Here is a 22018-nt window from a genome sequence, read left to right as displayed (position 1 = left end):
GGGAAAACAGCGTGCTGGTTCCTATACCACCCTATAATTCCACCCATCAGCTATCCAGAGGTGCAGTCTCCATGAGCTGATCCACTGTGTAGATCACGAAACTGAGGTTTAGAATTTCTGGGCCAAGGTCATGCTGCCAGCAAGTAGCAAAGCCAGGATCTGATGCTTGGTCAGAGAAGCCACATCCAGTGGTCTTTCCCCAATTCCACTCTGCCTGCAAGCCTTGAGGTGGACACAGAGGAGTGAGCCATCGGGAGGGGCTTCAGGGAGAAACCATAGAGCCCCAGAAGGTTCCCTTTGTGCGTGTGTGTTACAAGTGTATGGGCATAGAAGGGTGTGTTTAATCATCTTCCGACACAATGACTCAGCCTCTTATGTGACAGGCACATAAACAACAACAACAAATGGCATAGCAAACACGTATCCAGTGCGCAAGGCACACCAGGCAGGTGAGTTCTATTACTGTATTTAATCCTCATGACAACCCTGGGGGATGGCAACCTTATTGGTCCCCTTTCACAGATAGGGAAACCGAAGCACAGAGAGGTGAAGTAACTTGCTCAAGGTCACACAGCTGGTAAGTGGCAGAGGTGGGATTCAAACCCAGGCCATTGAGGCCCATGGTTCATGGCTCCAACCATACCACTCTCAAGTTGTGCTGCTCCCAGCATGATAGGACACGTGATGGTGTGCAGGTGTGCCTTAGCTCGGGCTGCAACAATAAAATACCATAGACTGGGTGGCTTAAACAACAGAAATTGCTTTTCTCGCAGTTTAGAGTCCAGGAAGTTCAAGATCAAGGTGCTACCTGATTCAGTTACTGATGAGATCTCTTCCTGGCTTGTAGACAGCTGCCTTCATGCCATGGACTCACATGGTCTTTTCATGGTTTGCATGCATGCAGAGAGAGAGCTCAGTCTCTGGTGTCTCTTCTAATAAGGGCACAATCCCTTCATGACGGCCACAGCGTCATGACCACATTTAGCCCTTAATACCTCCCAAAGGCACCATCTCCAAATACAATCACAATTTGAGGTTAGAGCTTCAACATATGGAGTCGGGGGAGGGAGACACAGTCAGTCCATCACAGTATGCATGCTGTACACGTGTGCACACGTACACACATGAGGATGCGTGCACACACAAATGTATTTGCTTTTCCATGTGCATGTTCATATGAAAGTACCTGTGGGTATATAAGGATGTAGATGTATATACATGTGTAAGTGTGTGCATGTAGGTGCATGCAAGCCTGCACATGCGTACATCTGAGCATGTGTACACGGGTCTATAAGAGGTTGGGGAACTTCAGCTCAGGTCAGCCCCTCTGCCCATAGCTGGGGTCACACAAAGGGGGCTCAGGTGGGGCTTTGGGTAGCTAGGGCCTAAGAGCTAGTGCTCCCTGGATCGGCAGGGGAGGAAACTCCCCAGCTGCTCACACCCATCGCCCTGGCCTCCAGGACACATTAATAATAGATCAGCAAATTCCAAATGTAAATAGGGCAATCAGGCCCGAAAACACAGACATTCATCACCCAGATACAAATTATGCTGCCGGCCCTGATGTAATTACCGGAGTTCAGCTCGATGCATCCATCGAGCCACCCCACCCTGTGCCCCAACGTGTTGCTTTGTGCTGGTGTTCTCCTCACTGAGGACGCTCATCCACCTGACCCCAGAGGGTCTTTCAGGCCACAGCCAAACGTCTCCAGCTGTCTTAAGCAGGTATGAAGACAGAAACCGCTGGGATTCTTGGGCTTTGATGACAGAGCTCCAAAGGTCATGGGGCAGACATCAGACAATGAGTCAGATGCCTGCTTCTGGCTCTTGTTTTGAAATAATTTGCTGCGTGACCCTGGACAAGTCACTCACCCTTTCCTAGTCTCAGTTTTCTCTTCTATCCAAAGACACTAACGATACAAGAGCTAACAAAACAAAACAAGACAATACAGCTTAGGGCTTTGCAGTCAGAAGGACCTGATTTCAGTCCCATCCTATCACTCTTGAGCTGGGAGATCTTGGGCAAGCTTCTTCCCTATTCTGAGCCTCAGCTCCTTTATCTGTAAAGTGGGTATAAGAGTGCCTATTGCATAGGCTTATTTTGAGGAAAGAATGAAATAAGATTTTTCTTTTAATTGGTGAATTTAACTCATTCACGTTTATTGTGATTACATTATAATATCATATATAAAATATATATCAATACATTAAAAAATCTATATCTATATATAGTGATTATATAATTATGTGTTTTATGGAGGACCTTTTTCTTGCCACATTTGTTCATGTTTCCTTTTTTTTTTTTTTTTTTTTTTTTTTTAAAGATTTTATTTATTTATTTGAGAGAGACTGAGAGAGAGCACGAGAGGGAAGAGGATCAGAGGGAGAAGCAGACTCCCCGCCGAGCAGGGAGCCCGATGTGGGACTCGATCCTGGGACTCCAGGATCATGACCTGAGCCGAAGGCAGTCGCTTAACCAACTGAGCCACCCAGGCGCCCTTGTTCATGTTTCCTATTTATTAGTCTTCCTAATGTTGCTTTCTTTCCATTGGCTGTTGTGTTAGTCATCTCTTACTCCAAAACTTAGTGACTTACCACAATTACCACTGAGTATCTGATAGTTTCCACGGGTCAGAAACCTGGGAGCGGCTTAAGGTGGTTCTGATTCATGGTCTTTCAAGAAGTTGCAGCTGTGATGTTGGCCAAGGTTGTAGTCTCATCCGAACCCTTGACTGGACTGCAGTTCCACTCCCCAAGGTGGCTGCTCAGTTCCCTGTGTGGATCCCCCCGTGGGGCTGCTTGAGTGTCCTCATGATATGGCAACTGGCTTCCCCTAGAGCAAGTGAGCTAAGAGAGCAGAGCAAGGGTTATAACATCTTTAGTAGCTGAGCACAACAGGGGGATACCGGGATGCAGGGATCACTCGGGGCTAACTTGGAGCCTGGCTCCCACCCCTGTCTTGTGTTGGCTTGAATGATAGTGCATGCAAAGCTCTCACCCCAGGCACTGGGAGAAATTCATTAATCCCTTTGACCCCAGTGACCAGCACAGTGCGTGGCACAGACTAGGCATCAACAGATAATGGGATGGTGAGAAAAAGACTGTAGCAGAATCTGGTACCCTCTCTGCAGAGCGGTTTCCTAGAGGTCAGTGGGCCAGTGGCTACTTGCAACCCACATCCCCCTTCCTTGCCACTGCCCAGGCTTTGGCACAGGGCGAGCTGAAGCCACGGAGGGCTAGGAGCTCCTGCCTTCTCTGAAGCAGAGAAGAGAGTCTAGACCAAAGGTAGTTTCCAGGCCTGTCTCGTCCCAACTTTACATTGATCAGTAATTAAACGCAGCCTCCAATTACTATAACGTTTGGCGAGGCACCAAGCTCGTGTGAAACCTTGCAATAAACATCTGCTTTATAAATTGCCTCTCAGTGCAGTGCACCAGCGGGGTTCTTGGGGGTTGGGGAGAAAAGCAGGGAGCTGGGGAAGGGAGGAGAGGTTAGGGAGGGAGAGGGACAGAAGGAGAGGAGAGAGGGGGGCCTTCTAAGTGGTGGGAAGTGAGGGCCTGATCATTCCTCTGCAGAATGCTCCCTCACCGCCCTCCCAGGTGGGGGCCCTGAATTTAACCTAGAGCTGGGAAATCCTTGTCTCCTGAGATTGTGTCAAGAGCTGCACATATATCTAATGCAAATTACTTTTCTGTTGCTTTTTCTTTTTCCAAAACCCACATAACATCCCACTCACCTGTCATTTACATTTAGAGGGAGAAACATAAAGATTTATTAGCTCTACTAGCAGCCTCTGTCGGGGGTGAGATACTCTTCGGGCTGCAGAGGAAGAGGGTCAATGGTTTCTCACCACTGTCCCGGAGGCCCAAACCACTAGACACACTGTCCCCTGAGCCAGAAGTGCACCTGTGCACCCCACCCCGTCTCCTTTGGGGTCTTGCTCATGGAGACCACAAGGAAAGAGGAAGCCCAGGATTGGATGTCCAATGGGACTGGGCCAAGGAGGGCTGGCTCGGCTCACCTGAGACTTCGGGCAAGTGACTTTGCCTCTTGGGGCCTCTGTTTCTGCACCTGTGAAATGGACATAAAACCCATGGCGGTTTGAGAGGATTAAGGGAAGGGGAGTAGTAGAGTGTGTGGGGCAGGAGCTCTGAAGCCAGGCAGGCCTGCTCTCTGGACACTACCTTTTCCTTTTCAGCCTCCTCTGAAAATGGGAAGGTAAGAGTGCCAGCTCACAGAGGTGCCACAAGGCCTCAGCCGGTGGGCACTTCAATGCCAGGGAGCCAGGACTCTCCAGGGCCTCCTGGGCTCCCCTCCCCTGCCTTTTCTCTACGCCTTCTTCCCACGGTCTCAGAGTCCGTGCTCCACCCCTTGCCTGATGCACAGAACCTGGGCTCTCCGGGGAAGACAATGTGATGGATCTGCTGTTGCCACCACTGTCCGCTCTCCAGCCAGCCTGTTTGCTCCCCCAGCGCTGAAGGAGATCGAGGACTTCGTGGCTGGGGATGGGGGTGAGGGAGAGGACTGTCCCATGCCAAACTGCCCGCCCGGGGAACCCCACAACTGCCCAGCGCAGCTGAGATGAAATGAGATATCACGTGTGTTAATACCATTATGATCCGAAACCCCACCTGGGAGTTGTGGGGCGTGTCCCTCTCCCTTACTCTGCCCACCTTGGCCAGGTAAGGTGTGAGGCCAAATGTGGGGGCCACCTCCTATCTCTACACCCGCGTGAGCTGCCAAAGCACCAGAGTCCACCATTAGGAACCCATTTGTTGGCATTAGCATTGATGCTTGATCTTTTAAACTGAAAACAGCCCCCAAAAGGCTGGCCGAGGGAGTCCCCTTCTACCTTTAGCAAGAAATCATTGACGAAAAGACCTAATCTGAGAGTTAGTGGGGATGTTCATCCTAGTGCCGGGGTTGTGGTAAATATTTGATGAATGAATGCATGAGTGAATGAAGCCTGAACGCCGTCTGGCACCGGCATCGCTCTGGGGATGTTCACCGCACGGGAGGCCAGCCTCGGTGCAAACTCTTTCCCGACACGAGAAACTCATTGCCTAGAGGGCAGCCTGGTCCGTCTCTAGACAACTCCACGCACTGAAACGTATTGCATATGTCGAGCTCCAAATCACTTCCCTGAAACTTCTCTAGGGATCGCCTTGCTCCTGCAGCAGGGCTCGGAGGCCAAAATCCTAAATCACAGAGAAGCCGTTGCCAGTAAGTTTTGCAGAAGCTTGCCTTGCCATGTCAGAGTGTTTATCAATGAAACCGACATAGCAGGCGAAGTTTCATTCCAGTGAAGCTGTCAGCCCAATGCAGCACGCAGGTGCTCCTGTGTGGGAATGCGGCAGGATTGTAACAGGAGCTCAGCCCGAGCCAGGTGCCAGGCACTATTTAAATGTTCTCACCTGTATTGCCTCATTGACTGCTCCCAGCCCTCCAGGGAGGGAGGTGCTAGGGAAGGGAGATTCAGAGAGGTCAAGTGACTTGCCCGAGATCCCACAGCTGCAGAGTGATCAGGGTAGGGATCTGAGCCCAGAGGGTCTTTGCTCCAGAGTCTGGGCACCTAAGTCTTACACTAAACACCAGCCATATTTACTTGTGAATCAGGATTTTCTTGATACTGGGCAACTCAAACCAGATGCAGAAATAAATTGGATGCGGGGTTGAGACAAGACAGTGGCTGTCATCCTTGACTCCCGATTTCAAGTTTATGTCTATCAAAGCAGCTTCATTGTTCTTCCTAACTGGCTTTATGAATAAATATATCATTTAGCACACTTTTGGTTGTGACAGAAAATTCAACTAGCTGGAGCATAACGGCTCCCGCAGCAAAAACCTCCAGGGGTGGGGCTGGCTTCAGGCACGGTGTGATTCAGGGGCTCTTGTGATGTCCGGAAGGCTCAAGTTTTTGCCATCTCTCAGCCTTTCACAGTATTGGCTTCATTCTTAGACTCTGACGGTGAGCTCTGGTGGCTCTAGGCTTACCTCATCCCCAACCTTGGGCTCAAAACCAGAAGAGAAAGACCTTCTCTCCCTCTCCAGTCTGTGCGGAAGTCACAAGACTGACCGGCCCACACTGGTCACAGTCTGGTCCCTGAACCCTTCTTTGTGGCAGGGAGATGCCTTGGGCATTGGGTGCATGCCCACCTCTGGTGTTCAGGGGGCCGAGAGAGGGGTGAAACAATCCCCTCAAAGGAAGATCGGGGTGTTGTCACCAAAAGAAGGAGACAGGATGCTAAAAACATCCACTGGGTATAAATGTCACACTTTGAATGCTACCCACGTGTTTTAGTTCCTGTTTTATACATACTGGGTTTCCACTTAAGATTTTACTTGTCAATGGGACACCTGGGTGGCTCAGTCGGTTAAGCGTCTGCCTTCGGCTCAGGTCATGATCCCGGGGTCCTGGGATCGAGCCCTGCGTCAGGCTCCCTGCTCAGCGGGGAGTCTGCTTCTCCCTCTGCCTGCTGCTCCCCCTGCTTGTGCTCTCTCTCTCTGTCAAATAAATAAATAAAATCTTCAAAAAAAAAAAAGATTTTGTCAGTGAATTACATACCTAAAGCCTAATGAAGGACCACTGGCCTATAACATTTTAAATAGCTTCATAATGTCTGTAATGAAGATGGGCATTAATTCAGCAACTGGGACAGCATATGAGGGTTTGCCGTCGCTCTCTCTAGGATGATAACAATATCATGATAAAGTTATTGGTCACCGCATACTTGCTGTGTACATACCATTAGTATCTGATATTGTTACAAGAAGTTGACACTCAAAGAGGCTAAGTGACTTGCCTAATATCACTCAGATGGTAAAGGGAAGATTGGGAAGAAGAGCCAAGTCAGCCTGACATCAAAGCCAACAGGTTCTTTGTTCGAAAATTTATATTTTTGTATGTATGGATATAATGGTTGGTTGTTGCGGAGGAAAAAAAAAAAACCCAAACCCAACTCAAACAATAGGGAAAGATATAAAGGAAAAAATTAAAACTACCCCCTTACACTGAACATTTTAAAGGATTTTAAAACTTATAAAATTGCAAGAGTCATACTGCACCCAGTACAAAGTAAATTAAACCAGCACATAAATATATGGAATGAAACCCCAAAGCTGTCCCCATTCCCCATTCTTCAGTCTCACTTTCTAGAGAGAATCACTGTGAATAGATGCTTGCATTGCTCTTTGCATATATTTTTCATGCACATCAAGCCCATGTATGCTTCCTTTTACGTAAATGGTAGCACACTAGAAACTCCTGTAGTTGGTGTTTTCCGCTCGGTAATAGCTCGCATACTTCCTCCTCTACTGGTCCGCACGGAACTAGCTCATTCTTTTTCCTAGCTGCGTAATACTCCACTTACATGGCTGCACTATGATTTACATTTAACACAAATCCCCTGTTGATGGACACTTAGGTTGTTTCCAGTTTTATGCTTTGTTTTTTTGTTTGTTTACTTAAGATCGCCATGAATACCCCTGTATTTTCTATTTGCCTGTTTGGATGCACAAAGTCTTTTCTAGGCTGGAACCACCTGCCACATAGCCCTCAGCTACATGGCCACACTCCCCGTGCCAGGTTTGGCATCCTCACCAATCTCTGCTTGGGGGACCCCTTGCGGGGGGCCTCCTCTCCTCATGTTCCAGCCAGTCTCTGCTCTGTCGTCTCCGAAGGCCCAGCTCAGAGCCCTCAATGTCTCTCTATGATGAGCTAAATTTACATTTTCTGTTATTTCTCTTTTTCAGGAAAAAGGGGGCACTTAAAGTGAAATATCTCTGGACACACTGTTAACAAGGATTCATAAAAGTGAACTGTTCACCTTGTCTGTCAGCGGCCGGTTATGAAAAATCAATAGCACGCAGAGGATCCCTGCTCATCGCATCTGAGCTTGTCTGTTTAGTGGTGTGGACAGGGCGGGAGCTGCCTGGCTTTCTCAAACACACCCCCGGGAGGCTGGGGTGTTTGCAGGCGTGGGGCTCTTGGACCTGTGTGCCGGCTCAGGTCAGAAGTTGATGCAGAAAACGCATCATTTGGTGCAGAGAATGATGTTCAGACCTACACCCCTCACTGCTTTCTTCTCCAATACCACTGTGAGAGCGTGGCTCGAATGCCACCTCTTCTAGAAAACCCTTCACTCGTTTATCACCCAACACACATGGAGGCTCCTGCTGTGCGGCAGGCCTGCGCTGGGCACCTAGAGGTGGTTCAACATGGTCCCTGCTTTCTGCATGATGAAGCCAGACAGGTAAACAGGAACTCACCACAGGGACAGGGTGACAGGGCCCAGGGAACATGGGGATAAACCAGACAGAGTATAGGAGAAAGGTCCTGTGGACCTTTCTGGAAGGAACAGCGCATGCCAAGGCTCAGAGGCCAGAGGAGGGAGGGCAGGTGGGCCTGGGGGCATTAGCGGTTTGATTTGACTGGAACGCACATGCACAGAGAGGACATGGGATGGGAAGGGGACCAGTGGCCCTCCACCGAGGACCCAGCAGACCCCACTGAGGAACGGGGACCTGATAGGGGCTGACACCGCTGATGGTGGTATTTGGGGGCGAGTTTTCATTTCTCTTTGAAATTGTCTCAAATTTCTTAATTTTTCTATAATGAATCTGTTACCTTTATGATAAGAATTTTAAAATAATAATAAAAACTCTGCAGAAGGAAAAAAAGGAAGAATGAGAAGTAGTGATGATAGTAGTAGCACTGGTAATAGTAATAGGAGAAATAGTGTTGCTAGTGGTGGTAGCGATAGCAATAGTAGCATTAGTAATGGCGGTAACAGTAACAGTAGCAGTGGTGGTAAGAGTGCTAGTAATAGTAGTGACGGGGCAGTAACAATAGTAGCAATGGTGGTAGTAATAGTAGCGATGGTGGTAGTAATAGTAGTAATGGGGGCAGCAATAGTAGTAATGGGGGCAGTACTAGTAGCAATAGTGGTAGCAATGGTGGCAATGGTAGTAATAATGGTGGTAGTAATTGTAGTAATAGAGGTAGTAATAGTAGTAATAGTTCAGACTCTACCTTGGAGGCAGACCCCACTGAGGAATGGGGACCTGATAGGGACTGCCCACTGAAGAGAAGGGAAGAATGACAGTTTGAGTTCTAGAAGACTCAGGAAGGTGACTAATGTGGAGGCAGGGCTGAGCTAGCCTGTCCTAGCTCTATGAGGTGCTGCTGGGTCCCTGTTCCTGATCATCTCCTCTTATATAATTCACCTGAGTGAAGTGGTCCATTTCCAGAATATACCACCACCCCATCAGCAACTAGACTTTGCAGTCGGTAAGATCCAGTCATGGCTGCTGTGTGGTTGGAGTGAGGGTCTGGAGAAACGGGCCTCTCCAATGCCACTTTTCCAGCATCCAGAAACTTAACTGTCTCTCTCTCTAACTCTTAGAACCCCCAACAGTCAGAATTATTTTCTTCTATCTTTTGTTTTCTCCATCTATTCACCCACTACCCATCACTCACCCATCTATCTATCCATCCATCCATCCATCCAACTATCCATCCATCCATCACTCATGTATCCATCTGTCCATCCATCCATCCATCCATCCACCCGTCTATCCATCCATCCATCCATCCATCCATCCATCCATCCATCCATCCATCCATCCTTCTCTTTATCTTCTGTGGTAGAAAGAACCCTTGATTAACGTTCACCAAAGGCTAATTTCTGGGTAGGGGAATTGTGAGTGATTCTCTTCTTGAATCTTTGCACTTTTCTGTATTGTTTGAATTTGTATACCACATATCCATCACAGGTGTTTGTGTAAAAACAATGCATTCATAAAAACAAACAAGCATACCAAAATAAAAAACACAAGCCAACATTTCAGAATGCTCACCCGGGTGCTAGTCAGCGGCTACCTAAGAAGTCAGACTACTCAGAGAGCACCATGCTGTGAGGAAGCCCAAGCTAACTAAGTGGACAGGCTGCAGAGAGAGGGGGCAGATGCCCTGCCAGCTCCAGGGCCCAGCCACTGAGCCCAGGCAGCAGCTACGTGAGTGGAAGAGCTATCTTAGGCATCTCAGCCCCAGCGTATGCAACCTGGAAACCTGGAGAGGAACAAAGGGACTCATTCGGCAGCCAGAACTGAGACCCCAGACACATTTCTAGTCATTCAAGGACCCCAAATTAGGACCCAGTCATCAGGGAGCGAACATAAGCTGTCCCTGCTGTGCCCTGTCTTGGTTGACATCCGCAAAAAACTGTTCACACGCACATGCGCACGCACACACACGCTCACGCAGTTTGCGTATGACCATGGGCAGATCCCTTTACTTTTCTGGTCTCACTTTCTCTATCAGGAGTCAGATGACAGTAGGTGATCACACTGCTGGTTTCCCCCAGATCTCTTAGCCGCCATATCTGGAAGGCAAAGTCATGGGAAGTATAATTTGGGCTTTGGAGTCAGGGTCCCAAGTTTTAAGCCTTGGCTGTGGCATCTGTGGGCATGTGACCTTGATTCCCCATGCAATGCTTGGCTTTTTTTTTTTGGTCAGTTTTTCTTTTCTACCTTGATGAAAAATATGTGATGTTAGATGTCATTGCAAATGGAATTGTGGCTAACCAGCACAGTTTATATTGCTGGTACTCTTGATGCTTTGACCATGTTTCGGCAACATTAAAAAAATTTTTCCGGGGCGCCTGGGTGGCTCAGTTGGTTAAGCGACTGCCTTCGGCTCAGGTCATGATCCTGGAGTCCCGGGATCGAGTCCCGCATCGGGCTCCCTGCTCCGCGGGGAGTCTGCTTCTCCCTCTGACCCTAAATAAATAAAATCTTTAAAAAATTTTTTTTTTCCTTCTGCGGTGAAGTTGTTGTGGGGAGCAAATGACGCCCTCCTTCCTTGAGCCTGGATTGCCAAACTACTCCCTGAGAAGCACGCAGACAGGGTGGGCTTGTAGAACCAGGGGCAGCCTATGCACGAACCATCCAGCCCCGATCAGGATGGAATGAGGATCTTAGCAAGGGCAGCCCCCTGCAGCCTGTGAGTATATGCACGTACTCTCTCTCTCTCTCTCTCTCTCTCTCTCTCACACACACACACACACACACACACACACACACACCCCACAGCTACTCACACACCCGGCCTGATTAGAGTCAAAAGGGCGAGTAGGGGCCAGATTAAATATGTGTTGATTATGTGAGCCTGCGCTCTTGTTTATTTCTCATAAATAAGACATGAGCCCTGTTTTCCAACCCCCAACACACGCGCGCGCACACACACACACACACGCACACTTCCCGGGAATGATATTTATTGTATGCAAATCAGAAACTGAACTGGGAGGAGAAGTAATCACCTGTTTATCAGATGGCGTGCAGATTGGGCGGAAAATAAGCTGGGGTAATGGTGCTGTGTGTCTATTTGTCGGAAGATGACAGACCTGGGTCTGGATTTGCCATACCCTGGACACGTCGGGGGCTGGCCTTGGGACCCACCGCCCCCCTGCCTGTTCAGGTCTGCCTAGTGGTGTTTGCACCCAGGAAGGAGCAGGGTGAAGACCCACTGTCTGCCTGAGCTTGGACAGGGTTTGCGGACAAGACCTTGAACGGCAGGCTGACCTGGTTTAAGGGCAGGATCTGCCTGCCGCTCATCCATGTGTGACCTTGAGCACACTGCTGCACTTCTCTGGGTCTCCATTTCTTCCACTGTTAAATGATGACAATCATAATTCCAGTCTTGTAGGGCATTGGGAGCATGGGAAGGTTCAGGCGTGTCTGGAGCGAAGCACTTGGGGTCACCCTAGACCTTTCTCTCTTCCTCACTTCCCATTTCTGCTTCCTAACTCCTTCCTGAATGTGAGCACGGCCTGGTCCCTGGAAATGCCTGCTGAATACTGTCCTTGCTCTGCTATGCTTCAGGTCTCACCATCTCTCGCAGATGGACATCTCGTGGGCTTCGCTGTCTTTTCTCTGTCCTCCCCAATTCGTTCCTCACCCTCGGGAGCAGAGAGGGCTCTTTCTAATGGGAAAATCCCACCATCACATCGGTCTCCTGCTCCACGACCAGCTGTGGTTCCTCAGTGCCCTCAAGACAAAGAAATACACACTGTTCCCGGTGCCCCACGAGGAGCCCAGGTCCAGACCTCAGCAGCCTGGCGACTTCCTCCTTCACCAGGCTTCAGCGTCTCAGATCTTTATTCAGGTCCCAAAACATGCCAAGCCAGATCCTGCCCCAGGGCCTTTGTCCTTGCTGTGCTCTTTGCCTGGAAACTTCTGCCCCTGACTCCTTTCCCATGATGCTACTGCAATGTCACCTCCCCGGGGAAACTGCTCCATCTAAATTAGGTCCCCTGCCAGCGATTCGCCCTCTCTCGGAAACTTGTCAGTTTCCTTCATGACACCGATCACGATTTGTCCTTTATTTATTTGGGTTTACTGGATTTTGGCTGCATCTCCAAGAGACCGTGAGCTTCGGAGAGCGGGGCCCGTATCTGTTTTGCTCACCACGGTGGTCCCGGCGATCTGGTGTGTCACCGGAGTAGCCGCTTTGCCGATGCCCTTTGAAGGGGCTGTGGATGAGACCAGAGAGGCAGAGGGGTGCTCTGGGCTGGGGGCTGTGTGCCCCAGAGGGGAGGGGGCTGGATGCCTGGTGCCCTGCCAACCCCAGGGCCCCCCCCAAGGGATGTTTTCTTGCGTCTCCCTAATGGCCTGACATATAGGGTCCCAGGGATAAACCTCCCTCTGATAAAAGATGCAAAACTAACATCTGGCGGTTAATTAATAAAGAGCAGCGGTGTCTGGCTGGGGCACGTGGTGTGCTGATGCTGGCATTTTCTTCGCCGGCCCCAAGAGATGCTGACACCGTGTTCGAAAACACGGGGGGAATAAAGATCGATTTGGAACAGGCCCTGCTGACGAGGCTCCCGAGGGGCAGGACACCCCCTCGTCCCCTCTCGAGGGGGCTGGCGCCCAGTCCTCTACCAAAGGGTTTTGGGTGGTAGGAGGCTGAATTTCATTTATTGAAGACCTATTATGTGCCAGGCTCTCTATTTCATTTGTTCTTCCCAGAAGCCTCAAGAGGTGAATGTCTCTGTTCCCATTTCCATACAAGGAAACCAATTTACACACAAGGAAATCAAGGCTCAGCTGCCTGGCTCAGAACCTAGACTCCTCCTCCCTCACTAGGAATCAGGGGTGCCGGGCAGTGCCAGATGGGGAGTCACTGGGGTGCCTGTCACAAATGCAGATTCCAGGGCCCCAGCACCCTGGAGTGGGGCCCAGGAGTCTGTATTGGTAACAAGAGCCCCATGTGATTCTGGAGTGGGTAGATTGGGTCTCTCACCTTGGAAAACACTGGTCTCGGGAATACTGTCAAACGCTTCCTGAGCACCTGCTGTATGCCAGGCCCCAGGCTAATTCCAGTAACACTTAGGCTGGAAGGATGGACGTCTTCATTTTACAGACACAGCCCAGAGAGGGAAAGAGACTTGATCAAAGCCACACAGTGAGGCAGGCGGGCTCCAACCCAGATCCTCTGACTGCCCCTGGCCTCAGGGCTTCCCAGCTGTCTCCACCTGGCCCCCTGGGAAGGGGAGAGGACCTGGCTTGCCGCTGCAGGAATCACTTGCCAGGACTGGGTCACTGAAATATTAATAGGGCTAATGTTTCAATTACTACTTGGGACATCTTGGCAGGCCTGGTCCCTAACCTCAGCTGAATGTGAGTACCAGGGGGACTTTATACAAGTGTGTGGGGAGCCCACCTAGGAGCCTGTGGCTGGTTCCCCAGGCTTCTCGGACCGGGCAAGTAGCTGTCTAAAGTCCTATTCGACGGGGTGGGGGGGACGCGGCTGCTGGACAGCTCTCCACATTGACCAGGAGGCCATGAGGGTAGGGTGGAGGGTGGCCAGCAAGGTGGGCTGGGACACGGCTCTGAGGCTCCGGGGAGGGGAAGACAGAAGGCTGTGAGAGATTTAGTTTTTTTTAAGATTTTATTTATTTGAGAGAGAGGGGCAGAAGGAGAGAGACAAGCAGATTCCCCGATGAGCACAGAGCCCAATGTGGGGCTCCATCCCTGGACCCTGACATCATGACCTGAGCCGAAATCAAGAGTCAGATGCTCAACCAACAGACCCCACCCTGGCGCCCCAGGCTGCGAGAGATTGAACTTGGAGCAACGGATGTCTGAATCCCAGTTCCCTCGCCAACTCTCTGTGGGGCTGGGCGGGGGTCTCACCCGGAAACCAGGCCCCGAAGGGGCCTCCCATGGCCGTGGTGAGGAGAAAACAAGGCCCTGGCTGTGCACGGAGGCTTAAGTGCAGCCTGGGGTTACTCTGAGAGGCTGGAGTTTCAGGCAGACAGGTTCAAACGGTAGCTGCGTGAACCAGGTGCCCCACGTGGCTGGGCCTGTTTCCCCATTGTCCCAGCTCACGGGGTTCTTGTGGTAATTACATGATATAAAAAGCTTAGCCCAGGGCCTGTCCTTAGCACAGAAACAACGGCACTGACAGGTGTGGGGTTGTCTTAGCATTGCCATTCCCATGATCCTATCGGGAGCCCGTGTTGCTTACCCGTTTCAGGGTTTCCTGTCCCAGCTGAGCGCAGCCAGTGGTCCGTGTGGCGCTCCCAGCTCCAGGATTCCCACCTGCTTGGGTCTGAGGGGTTGGCCCGGTCATCCCGTGGGAGGGGGCGCCAGCCAGCCCAGAACCGCTCGGCATAATTGAATTGTTGCCGACGTGCCCTGGTGACTCTGGCCCACATACATGATAACGCTCCCAGGGGCTGAACTGGCTCCCACCTCAGAGACCTCCTGGCAGCCTGGAAGGTGGCCCAATCAGGCCGGGAAGTTGGGGGCCCGAGGGGATTATAGGACGTGTGTGTACCCCGGGGTCCCTGCCTCTGGCACCGACTTGCTGTGTCACCTTGGTTAAGACCCTTACCCTCTCTGGGGCTGTCTCTGTCCCTCAAGTCAACTCCTGTGTCTGTGTCTGAGGGTGGGAGGTGGGGGAGAAGAAAGGAGCCCAACTTGGGGGCTCATTTGAGGCTCCTCTCCCATCTCCCCCAGCTCTGGCCCACTTCCCCAACCATTCTCAGGCCTGCCTCCTAAGGCTCCCACAGCAGCCAACGTTCGCTGCCTGCAAAGTACGTCTTGGCATGAGCCCCATTTTTCAGCTAGGCAAACCGAGGCTCCGAGAGGTAAGGTAACATGTTCAGGGCCCACAGCCAGGAAGTTATCAGATCCTGCACTTGAACACGGGTCTGTCCAACTTTCCCTGAGCCCAGGTGCCCACCCTCCCTGCTACTCCACCCCCGATCCTGCCCCATCTTCCCCTTGGCCGGGACCACAAGTTGGGGGAGACGCTCCTAGCCCCCTCCCAGGCCCGCCCCCTCCCAGGCCTGCCCTGGGCAATCAGGTTCTTCGGATATGATTTGGGATTCTAATGAACGGAATGATTTGGCATTTAAATAATTATCCACTCTCTGTTGGTGCTGCTGAGTCGGGAGAAATTTCCGCATCTTATTTATGAATATGGTTTCTCCCCATCATTGGGTGGAGATTTCCCAGACACCCCCTCCCAGGGCCTCCTCTCTTAAATGCCTTTCCAGCGCGCGCCTCCAGTGGAGCCTTCCCCCACACGAGCCCCTAAGTGCCTATTAACAACGTCTCGCTTCCGCTATCAGCACCCATTCACGCCCCTTTTTTATCTTTACATTTCAATATCATTACAAATCCTAGTGTTATTCAAATTGCATCAATTATTCAATTTCTCCTCCCGGAGTGGAGGCAGCGGCTTCCCAGTGGCTGAGCAGGAAAAAAGCAAAGGCCTTTCAAGGAGGTCTTGAAATTCACGGGGGGGATTCAGCCGGCTTCCATTAACCTGGGCTTTTTGGCTCCCACAAACCGTGGCATTGATTAAAACACACACACAGTTTCAATTTGGTTCGGGGAGAAAGCCTGCTGCCGAGAAGCACTTCAAGAACGGTCTGGGAGATAAAATGCTTTGGCTGCCCCGGGATCTTCATCCCCTGAACATTTATTGAGCCCCTGCTGTAAGAAGAACGACCACCACTTATTGAGCACCTACTGTGTGCCAGGCACCACTAGGGTCTTTACAGAAGATCCCTCCTCTATCTTCAGGACCAGCTGGTGGTGGGGTGGTTTTAAGAACAGGAAACTGAGGCTCAGAGAGGGGAGGTCTCTAGCCCAAGGCCGCACAGTGGTAGAGACTGGTTTGTTTTCAGGACCTGGCCTCTCAACCATTATGCTATCAGCTAGGGTGGTAGGGTTTGGGTGACCCCAAGGAATAGCCAGAGAAGGGCCTGAGGGAGTGGGAAGGAGAGAGAATGAACACTTCTTCCCACAGGGCCCTTTACTGAAGGTTCACATGAGAAATGGTTCACTTCTCATTACTCATAAAAGCCATTTTTTCCCCCTAAGCAACTGGGAGTTTCTCGGCTCCTGGACACTGAGTCATATCGTGGTCACATTTCTCTCTTTGCTTTGGCTGCCAGGAAACTCTGAGCCCACTGCTCACAATCGTACAGGAAATTACCCCGTCACGTTGCCATCCTGGTCCACTCACCCCGGCCTTTCCTGTTTGGGTGTGGCGTGTGTATTTGCAAACCACTTCTAAGCCTTTCTGCAATGAGGCCAGCTATAAGCACCTTTGAAAAAAGGCTTTTAAGCATCCATTATGAAGTGTTGATTTTATGCAAGTTCTCATTTAACCTTGGCAAGAGGTTTATTCCCACTTCACAGATGATGAAACCAAGGTCCAGAGAGACTATGTGACTTGCCCAAGGACACACAGTAAGTGGCAGAACCAGGACTGGAACAGAGTGTGCAGCCCCCAGGCCCAAGCTCCTCCCACGACCCAGGGGAGACAGAAGGCCAGAGAGTGTGGCCCTGCCCCAGGCTCCAACGTCCCTGTTCTGCATCTTGGTCTGGCAGGAAAGTGTCAAGAAAGAGCATCTAATCACGAGTCAGTGGACATGGTCCCCACCACCTTGCTGCATGACTCTCTCTCTGGGCCTCAGTTTCCCCCACTGAACACCGTTGGGCCATCCTCCAAGGCCCCACGCAGCTCTGACCTCACCTCACTGTTTCTGCCCGTTTTCCCAGTGCATCCGTCAGCATCTGAGCCATAGTCACCACTCCCTGAGGCAGGTGCAGACCCTGGGGAGTTGTGTCACCTGGTTCCCAGGCTTTCCTGATGCCACCGACAGGAGGAGGGAGCCCCCATGGTGGTGACAGGGCTATGACAGGCGTCTCCCACACCAGCCACCTGCGCGCTCCGTGAACCTGGGTCCCCCAGCAGGCAGCACCTTCCTGGCAAGACAGGAACTCCCAGGATGGGGAAGGAGGCAGGGTGAGGATGGGGAGAGGCTGAGATCTGGGTGGGGCTCTGTCCCTTCCTGAACTCAAGGGCTCTGGGTCTAGGGTCCCGGGGCCCCAGCCTGGTCTCGGAAGGTCTGGGCTTCCAGCAGGCAGTTGGCTCCCTAGACTGATAGGCGCTGGAGACTGGGGGCAGGGAGCACCACTGCAGGCGAAAGGGACCACGTTTATGGAGCACCTACTAAGTGCATTATTTTCCACTGGAGGCTGCAAAATGGCAGTCCACGCATCAAATTCAGGCCACAAACATGGTTTCTCTAGCCCATGGTGTGCTTTGAAAAAGCTCAAATTAGTTTTTTTTTTTTCTGACACTTACAAATAGGGAAATCCTACAGAAAATCAGGATTTAGGGTTCTGTTCAGAAGTCAGACCACCAGGCACTGGTGAGCCCCCTTCCCCACAGGATTGCTGGGTGCTTAGGTGGAGCTTGCTTCTCCTTGCCTGCTCCCCACCCAGATCCCTCCCAGCCCTGTTGTCTCCCTTACATTTCCTGCCTGGTCCCCGTGGCCACCCCGAGTGCTCACCCCCTCTTATAACCATAAATGCCTTCTGGGGAGGTGTTATTAGTTCTCATTTTATAGATAAAGAAACTGAGGACCTCCAGGTTACACCCATCACACCAAATCCCACAACAGGTAAGCACTGGGGGCAGGATTTAACCCCAGCCCCTGGCCCCCCGAACCCCTCCTGTTTCCACCCCCCCCGCCCCGACTCTCTCCCACCCAGAACAGACAGCCCCAGTGGCCTCCCTTTGCACCGGGTCCCTAAGTCCTTGGCGTCCTTGTGAAAATAAATGGCCTTGGATGTCCTCTCAAGCTTTAATGAGGAGTGTGGCAATTGGAATTTGGGCTCCCTGGGGTTAGAACCAGGAATCTAACCAGTGGTCAGGCTCTGTGCTGGCAACTTTGAACACCATCTCTTTTCACCCTCATGGCTCTGCAGGAGGTTTAACAGATCAGGAAATGGAGGCCCTTCCACCATCCTCCACAGCCCCATACCTCTGTCTTCCTTTTAACTGTTTGATGGCCTGCCCCCCTTCCTACCTCAGGGCCTTTGCTCATGCTGTCCCCTTTTCCTGGACTGCTCTACACCCTCCCGTAGGTAAGCCTTCATCATCTTCCCTGGCTCCTCCTGGTCTTGTCTCCTAGAGTTCCCTATACCCTTTGTTGTATTAATAGTGATAGCAATGCCTGCTAAGACTTACTGAGCACTTTCCATGAGCCAGGCACTGTTCTAAGCAGTTTGATTATATTATCTCACCCTCGGAAGTGGCTGCAATTATTGCCCTCCTTTTATAGATGGAGGCACAGAGAGGTTAAGTAACTTGCCCAAGGTCACACAGCTAGTGTTGAAATTTTTACCTTGGGCTGTGTGACTATGGGACTATGCCTTGGGGGGGGGGCCTGCTCTTGATAAATAAATACGCTTTAAATGAATGAACACACCAGGATTATGGCTCCAAATTCCATGCCCATGACCACAAGGGTCTATGACTGTCACCTCCCCCTCCTGCCAGGGTGTCTCACCACTGGAGCTGCCCCCAGATCCTGTCTGGCTTCCAAGGAAATGCTAAGTTTGCCAGCCCTCCCCACCCTCACCCCCAGTATCACCAGTGAGAAAGGGGCCAGATAGGATTCAGTCCCGCAGACGGAGTCAGCCCTCCCCCACCCCCACCAGGCTGGAGCCGTGGACCAGCCTCTAGGAAATTCCCAAGGAGCCCCTCACTCTCCCGTGGTACCCTCCTTCCTCACCGCCCTCCCCTGCACCAGTTTACTGCCAATGACATTCAGATAAATGGCTGCTGTCAGCCAGGCCAGTCCTACAGAAAGGCGTGTCGTGTGATGTATGGCACCATCTTCTAGAACCACAGGACTCACTGCTCAGGGCCTCCGAGGGAGTGCTCCCCCACCCCTGTCAGCCTCTGACCCTGGGCCACATCTGGGCTTCGGGGTCCCCCTCCTGTTCAGCCCTGGGGATGAGTCTCCCGTCAGACATGATTACTGGGGTCTTTAATCACATGCTGTTAAGAGCCTGGCCCACTACTTCCCTACTCTTGGGGCCACTATGCAACCCCAAAGCCAACCTCCATTCCTGTCTGCTCTAGGTGTGCCCTCCTGGATTATTCTGGGGCGGAGGGGGCTGCATGGGTAGTGGCCATTGCTCCGACCCTCTGCTTCTGGGCCCAGAGGGAGGAGATCCAGCCCAGCCCAGCCCAGCCCCCACTTGGGCAGCTAATGAAACTCTGGTTTACGATTGTGTATCCCTTCAGCCAGCTCAGCTGGTGCGGGGAGATCGGGGCATGTCACGAAGCTGTTGCCCCTTGGGCCCTGCTAGCAGCCCCTGGGGAGGGCTGGGGTATCCAAAGCCACCGGGTCCTCATATTTCAGGGGGCACCCAAAGGCTCTCTCCTGCCCTTGGACTTCTGCCAGTGCCAGCAGGTTTGTCATCTTCCAAGTGAGATTAATGATAATAATAGCTAGCACTTACAGAGTTCTGTGCAAACGTTTTATATGCAGCAAAACTGCTGCCATAATATTGAAATGTGGGGTCGAAGTATTCAATTGCAGAGTACAAAGTCACATGGGATGCCAACCAAATGACTAGAGCCAGCCAACAGGAAGACTTGGGGAACAAATCCGAGTATAATCAAACTCACACTGTGAGCATGGACACGTGGTCCTTGAAACAACCATCTGAGATTGTTGCCATTACCCCACGTCACAGACGAGGTAGACTGAGGCCCAGAGAGTTTCACAAAACTGCCCAAAGACACACAGCTGGTAAATTGCTGGGCTGGGATTTGAGTCCAGGAGATGGGGCTCCAGAGTCCCTGCTTTAGCCACCAGCCCAGGCTGCCTGCCGGAGCTAGAGGGAAGACCTAATGAGAACGAGCAGGTGCGGAGGTCCTTCCACCCTGGCCCTGGGCACCAATATCACCAACTCTCCCTTAGAAGCATCAGCGCTCATGATCCTCAGTGGCTAATCTAGCCTATTTTTCTTCCCCCAAACCCTCTGATAGAATCTAATGGCCTTTCGTATTTCCTGGTCCTGAGCTGTGGGAATCTGCTTCCTCACCCCTCGGGTACCCACCTGGTCACCCCTTTCTGGCAGAGAGAATGAGAGAACATGTAAATTCTGGTGTCTCTTCTTAGAAGAGCACTAATTCCATCATGAGGGCCCCACCCTAATGACCTCATCTGAACTTAGTCACCTCCCAAAGAAGCCATCTCTGAATACCATCACATCGGGAGGTGGAGCTTCAGCATGGGAATTGGGGGGGGTGGGTGGGCAGAGGCCCAATTCAGTCCATAGCACCATGTGCTGGGAAGACAAAACTTTCACATGGGGAACTGGGTGGGCGGGTTCCACTCCTGGACTCATGTTGACTCACCAAAAATTTGCAGAGCCCCCGATACGAATGTGGCACCACTGTGGTCACTGAGAACAAGACAGATGGGGTTCCGGCCTGCTTTCCGTGGAGAGGACAGCACACAAACTAATAGGGAGGGGCCAGTGCAGTGCAGGGAAGAAAATAAAACAGGGGCATGGGAAAGAGAGTGATCAAGGAGTCAGGAAGGGCCTCTGTGAGGAGCAGGCCAGGGGCTCAGTCAGGAGGATTGGAAGCCAGCCCCGTGAAGAGCTGGGGGATCAGTATTCCGGGTGGGAGGAACAACAAAGGCAATGGTCTGGAGGTGGAAAGAAACAGGATGCCTGGGGAATCAAGAGAGGGCTGAGGGGCAGGATCAAGGGCAGGGGACAGCACCACCCATTGTCCCTCGGACTGACCCTGTGACTCTTGGCCAGAAAAGGGCAAATGGCCAGCAGTGAGGGAGGAGGGGTGGGTGGCGTGGTCCACTCTACCCAGCCTGTAGCAGTCAGCTCAGCCTCTGTAACAAAAGAACCACACACTGAGGGGCTTGCACAATGGAAATTCATTCTCTCGCAGTCCTGGAGGCGGGAAGCCCCAGAGCCAGGTGCTGGCAGGTTTCGTTTTTTGGGTCCTCTCTCCTTGGCCTGTAGACATGGCTCTCTTCCCCTCTCTGTGTCTTCACCCGGATTCCCTGGTGCGTGTCTGTGTCGTAATCACTTCTTATAAGGACACCAGTCATATAGGAGCAGGTCCAACCCACATGACCTCACTTTACCTTGGTTACCTATGTACAGGGTCTATCTCCAAACAGAGTCACATACTGAGGTCCTGGGGGTTCGGGCTTGAACATATGACCTGGGGTGGAGGGGGGAGCAGTTCAGCCCCTAGCAGTGTCCCACCCACATCCTCTCACCCTAATCAACGGGGTGCCCATCGGCCCAGCCTCCAGCTCGCAGCACCTACACTTCTCAGCCCGAAGGCCTTCTCGGAAGCCGGTCTTGTCACTTGTAAACCAAGCTGGAAGTACTGGGAAATTCATGCCCTCCCCTTCCCCCCAGTGGTAATGCGGGTCGATTTGTAAATACCTGTAAATACTCCCGGCTCCCGGCTCCTTGAGGAGTGTGGATGCTCCACGCTGTGTTCCAGAGTCCCCGGGGGGCGTCACGCACCTTTTCCTGGCTGCTTCCTCCCCAGGAAGAAATCCTGGGGTGCGCTTCATCTCCAAAACAGACTTGCGGTCACACCCCTGTCTCAGGCGGAGCGGGTGGCTTGTCCCTCCAGGCCCCTGGG

At 51.7% G+C, this 22018-nt stretch overlaps 1 long non-coding RNA gene across 1 annotated transcript; it reads right to left on the bottom strand.

The window, feature by feature from the left end:
- Nucleotides 1-2569: 2569 nt before the first annotated feature.
- LOC113912272 lies at nt 2570-21204 on the bottom strand. Its single transcript, XR_003516775.1, has 3 exons — nt 21145-21204; nt 4022-4071; nt 2570-2847 (listed from the first exon to the last, which is right to left on the bottom strand). It is a non-coding gene; the product is annotated as an uncharacterized LOC113912272 (long non-coding RNA).
- Between the last annotated feature and the right edge of the window lie 814 nt (nt 21205-22018).

Source organism: Zalophus californianus, chromosome 14, assembly GCF_009762305.2.
Source record: "Zalophus californianus isolate mZalCal1 chromosome 14, mZalCal1.pri.v2, whole genome shotgun sequence".
NCBI lineage: Eukaryota > Metazoa > Chordata > Mammalia > Carnivora > Otariidae > Zalophus > Zalophus californianus.
This window is presented reverse-complemented; position numbering and strand designations above follow the sequence as displayed.